We start from the raw sequence: 6,000 nt of genomic DNA, 5'->3' as shown, positions 1-6,000 counted from the left end.
CTATCTATCTATCTATCTATCTATCTATCTATCTATCTATCTATCTATCTATCAATCACAATCAAGGCTTAGCCCAGTACCTTGGGTCTCCTCTGTCCTAGACAAGACCTTAGCATGGGTGTCTACTTTTCCCTCCTCCAAAATGGAATAAAGTTTTTTTTTGCATATAATTTCTGTGAGCTCTGTTTATTTTTTCAGAATTAACACAGGGGTGGCTAGGTGGTGCAGTGAATAGAGTACTGGCCCTGGAGTCAGGAGGATCTGAGTTCTAATGCAGCCTCAGACACTTAACACTTACTAGCCATGTGACCTTGGGCAAGTCACTTAACCCTAAGTGCCATGCCTTCCCCACTCTAAAAAACAAACAAAAAAACAGAATTAACGCAACTATTCCCCTACCTATCTTGTCATTTCTCTTAAATACCCCTCCGTCTCTCATTTGATCCCTGTTACCTATTTCTCTTCTAAATTTAATATATTTGTATATCAAAATCTGTCAATAAAATGCATTTATTAAGTGTCTACTATATATACAAAGTCAAAAGACAGTGTTTAGAAAGTCAAAGGACAATGCAAGGAGATCGCAGTGTAGTGGGGAAGATAATGTTGGAAATGTCAACTTGGTAAAGCAAAAAACACAATTGATACCAAAAATATATCAAAAGAAATTTTTAGGGAGAAATCCAGAATAACTGATCAATTCTGGCCAGAAGTGAACTCCATCCCTTTTGTTGAAGGAGGAGCCCAGGATAGAAAATCGAGCAAGTTTTATACATTAGTTTGGTGCAGACACTCCCTTTGGAGGATTGATTGGTTCATTCTCTTTTGGGTACACTTCCCCATTATCATACATTATTACTAATGAGACTGTAATCCTGTTAGATAATATACATAATACATGAGGTTCATTAAGTAAGTACAGTAACCCCAGAATACTGACACCTCCCCACCCCCATCTAACCTAGATGTGTCCTTATCTGGGCTTGAGTGTCCCAAGGCCTGCTTTCTAATTGGTCAGATCCACCTGCTGTTGCCAGTTGCTTTTTATTTTACTTTATTTCAATTTTAGTATTATCTAGGAGTTCTATAGGAACTGGGAATCCAACTTCTTCCCAAGGCTACTATCTGGTCTGCTAACCTTATTTTATCAGTAGCCTCATTTCAGCAATTTTGCAGTCCTATGGAAACTTAATCCTTTATACACAATATAATCACAATAATATGCAAGAAACTTTATACAAACAAGATATAGACAAGATAAATTAGAGATAATCAGGAGAAACAAGCTTTAGCTAGGATTGTGAAAAACTTGTAGAAGGTGGAATTTTAATTGGGACTAGATAGTATAGAGAAGGAAATTTAATCCACGATTGCTGATAAGGATCATCAAGTGAAATAACAGGGAGGGAGAAGATAAGAGGGCTTAAGACCCTAATGTCCCTAGGGGACACTCTTGGTTGGCCTGCATGAACTAGATGAAGATCCAAAAATGGAGACAGGCAGAAATGAAATTCAGAGAGAGCCATGTCACAAAAATCTAGACAGAAGAGAGTATCAAGAAGAAAGTGACCTGAATGTCAAGGGCTGAGGTCATGAAGGAATGAGGACTGAGAAACTTCAATTGGTTTTGGCAATTATCACCAGTTACTTAAAAAAAAAAAAACTGTTTTAATTAAATGATAAAGTTGTAAGCCAGATTTTAGAGAGTTAAAAACTCATTTCTGCACTTGCCCCCTCTTAACTTGACTAAAACTCACCCTTCACCTCCCCTTCCCTCCAATTTGGAAAATACAACATCTTTCCTCCAACGAGAAATCAGATTACCTAATCTTGTATCCTGATTTTTATCCTGTTAAATGTTTTCTTTTAATGAATAAAAATTTGTTTTCCCCTTTCAGTGCAAAGCTGAGGAGGCATGATCCTGGTTTGTTATGTAATTGGCATTCTTGATTTGTGTGGAAGCTTGAACCATTCTTTGCCTAGTTAATTAAGATTTCAGCTGTCATAGTTTTTGGCAAAGTCAAACAGGTTGAGATAGGACTTTGCCCCCCAGGACTAGCTTTCAAAAGCTTCACAAAAGATTGCTCCCAGAGGTTGAACCTCTCTCCTGGATCTCAAATTCTTCTGAGCCTCTGTATTGGGGCAGGTGTGACCATAAGCCACCACATTGTTGAGATAGGTGTTTTCTGGTACAATTTAACCCTACTTTGCTGGGATTACTCCTTTTAAGGTAATGATGGTTTCTCTTACTGAATGTTTCTCCTTGGAAAAATGTCCTTTGGTATGAGAACAAGATGAGCAGCAGTTGATTTGGCTCCCCGCCCCCTCCCCCACCATTGGTTGACATTCCCTATGCAGGAGGAATTCATGTCTGAATCGTGCTGTCTTTAAAAGTATATAAGGAGCCAGCTTTCTTCTCCCTGTGCATCCCTCCTTCTTAGAATAAACTATAAGTTGTTTCTCTCCCTTGCCTCTGGTCTCTTCAATCCCTCCTGAGAATACAACCTAAGGCCGGCCCTTAGGTTAGGGGAGTTATCGGCCACTTACAACCAAGGTCTCAATAAAGTACAGTGGAGTACAGTCCTGGGCAAGCCACCCCTGTCAAGACAGTAGCAGACCTTTGGGGATAACTAAACTGTGGTAGTAGGGTGGCTTCTGGATCTCTCAACCCCCTGAGGATAAGAAGGTTGGACATCAGGTCAGAAGAAGATTGCAAAATTCACTTTGTTGGTACTGGATGCAGGATGCAGTTGCATTGTCAATAAGTAATTCCAGGTTGCAATACTAGCACAAGGAGGAGCATTAGCAGGAACAAGCACCCTGGTCACAGTTTCAGGGCAGAAAAATGGGATTGTGATTGTTCATAGACCAGAGCAAAGACCAGGAGAGCAGTGACTGCATTTGTCCTTAGATCTTACTACCTTGGAAGAAACAAAAACCTGCAGATCCCCAATGGTAAATTTGAAAAACAGTAGCACGAAAACCCCCTGAAGCTTGGGACAGTGACCCCACCACTCTGAAAGCAAAGCCCCAACTTAAACAAAGTTAAAAGTCATGAAAAAGACTGAGAAATTGAGCAAATGACAAAAAAAAAGACCCCGATGATAGAAAGTTATTATTGTGGAAGGGAAGATCTAAACAAAAACTCAGAAGACAACAATGTAAAAATAGCTGCATCCAAAGCCTTGAAGAGAAATGTGGATTGGTCTCAGGACCAAAAAAGAATTCCTGGGAGAGCTCAAAAAGGATTTTATAAATCAAATAAGAGAGGAAGAGGAAAAAATTGGGAAAAGAAATGAGAGTGATGCAAGAAAATAGTTGAAAACAATCAAAAGCTTAATAAAAGAGGCACCCAAAAATACTAAAGAAAATGCCTTAAAAATCAGAATTAGTCAAATGGAAAATGAGGTACAAATGCTTACTGAAGAAAATAATTCCTTAAAAATTAGAACTGGGCAAGTGGAAGATAATGGTTTCATGAGACACGAAGAACAGCAAAACCAAACAAAAAATAATAATAATAGCAGAAAATGTGAAATATCTCATGGGGGGGGAAACTTATTTGGAAAATAGATTAAGAAAAGATAATTTAAGAATTATTGCACTAGGAGGCAGAGGCAGAGCCAAGATGGTGGAGTTAAGGAAGGGACTCACCTGATCTTTCCCCCAAACCCCTTTAAATACCTTTAATAAGGACTCTAATTCTAGAGCAGCACATCCCACAAAAAGACAGAATGAAACAATTTTCCAGCCCAAGACAACTTAGAAAGTTGGCAGGAAAGGTCTGTTGCATTAGGATGAGAGAGGAACACAGTCTAGTGAAGGCTGTACCAGCACAAACAGGGCCCCAACAAACTAAGAACAGGCCTTGGCAAATGGTAAGTGGCAGCAGTGGCAGTTTCCAGACTTAGCCCACAGACATTAAGGGAATCAGATAATGGGTTAGAAGGAGATTTAGAGGAATCCCTTTGCTGGCACCAGGTGTAGGACTCTGTTGCATTGCCTATACTTGGATCTGGGTCACAGTCCTGGGTCTTAGTCAAAGTGCAAGGAGGAACAGTAGCACAGGAAAGCTTGTGGCCACAGGGGAGTAGGGACCCTGGTCACAGTTCCAAGGTTGAAAAGAGTGCTTGTGGTAGGCTCACAAACCAGTGCACAGTATAGTAGAGTAGTAAATAAATCTCTCCCTTGATCATACCACCTTGAAAGAGCCAAAAAGTTACAGGTCCTCAGAATTACCTCTGAAAACAGCTGCACAAAAATACCGAAGGAGACAGTACCCCTCCACATGGGAAGCAGAGCCCCACTTGAACATAGTTAAAAGTAAATAAATAGGCTGGAAAATGAGCAAACAACAGAAAAAAAAATTCTGACCATAGAAAGCTATAAGTGACAAGGGAAGATCAAAATGTACTCAGAAGAAAAGAAAGTAAAAATTCCTACATCCAAAGTCTCAAAGAAACATATAGATTTGTCTCAAGAAATAGAAGAGTTAAAAAAGGATTTTGCTTTTTTTTTTTTTTTTGGAGGGCAATTGGGATTAAGTGACTTGCCCAAAGTCATGCGGGTAGTAATTGTGTCAAATGTCTGAGGCTGGATTTGAACTTAAGTCCTCCTTACTCCAGGGCCAGTGCTCTATTCACTGAGCCACCTAGCCACCCTTAAAAAGCATTTTAAAAATCAAGTGAGAGGTAGGGGGAAAATTGGGAAGAGAAATGAGTGATGCAAGAAAATAATGAAAAAAAGAGTCAACATATTGGTAAAGGAGGCACAAAATTGCTGAAGAAAACACCTTATAAAACAGAATAGGCCAAATAGTAAAAGAGGCACAAATATCCAATGAAGAGAAGAATGCCTTGAAAATCAGAATTGGCCAAATGGGAAAAGACTTACAAAAATTCACGGAAGAGAACGCCTTAAAAAGTAGAATTGGCCAAATGGAAAAGGAGGTGCAAAATCTCACTGAATAAAATAATTTCTTAAAAGTTGGAATGGGGCAATTGGAAGCTAATGATTTTTGAGACATCAAGAAACAATCAAACAAAATCAAAAGAATGGAAGAAAAAAGAATTATTGAACTACTTGAGATCCATGATAAAAAAAAAACCCTAGTCATCATATTTCAAAATTTATCAAGGAAACCCCGCTCCCCCTTATATGTTAGAATCAGAGGGTAAAATAGAAATTGAAATAATCTGCTTAACACTTTCTGAAGAGATTCCAAAATAAAAACTCCTGGGACTTTTATAGTCAAATTCCAGATCTGCCAGTTTAAGGAGAAAATAGCACAAGCATCCAGAAAGAAAAGAAATATTGTGGAGCCACATTCAAGTTAACACAAAATTTAGCAGCTTCTACATTAAAGGATCTGAGCGATTGGAATATGATATTCAGGAAGAAAGAGAGCTAGGATTATAACCAAAAATCATGTACCCAGCAAAACTGAGTATAATGCTTCAGAGGAAAAAATGAATATTCCATGAAATGAAGGACTTTCAAGGATTCCTAATGAAAAGACAAGTGCTGAATAGAAATTTTGACTTTCTTTTAAAAAAAAATCTTATTTTCTCCGATTAAATGTAAAGACAATTTTTAACATTCATTTAAATTTTTTGAGTTCCAAACTTTCTCTCTCCCTCCCTCACAACTTCACCCTAAGACGGTAAACAATTTTATATAGGTTGTACATGTGCAATCATGTAAGACATATTTCCACATTAGTCATGTTGTGAAATAAGAAACAAACCAAAAGAAGAAAAAGAAAACCCAGAACAAAAATAAAGAAAGTGAAAAATAGTATGCTTTGATCTATATTCAAACTCCATCAGTTCTTTCTGTGGATATGCATAGCATTTTTTAGTAGGAGTCCTTTGGAATTGCTTGGATCAGTTCATGGTTTAGAATATCTAAATCGTTCACAACTGATCGTTATACAGTATGCTGGTATTGTATACAGTGTTCTCCTGGTTTTGCTCACTTTACTGTGCTTCAGTTTCCAAG

Source organism: Petaurus breviceps, unplaced genomic scaffold (genome assembly GCF_028583685.1).
Source record: "Petaurus breviceps papuanus isolate PSGF00001 unplaced genomic scaffold, PetGlider_PUasm1.0 164, whole genome shotgun sequence".
NCBI classification, from domain to species: Eukaryota; Metazoa; Chordata; class Mammalia; order Diprotodontia; family Petauridae; genus Petaurus; species Petaurus breviceps.
This window is presented reverse-complemented; position numbering follows the sequence as displayed.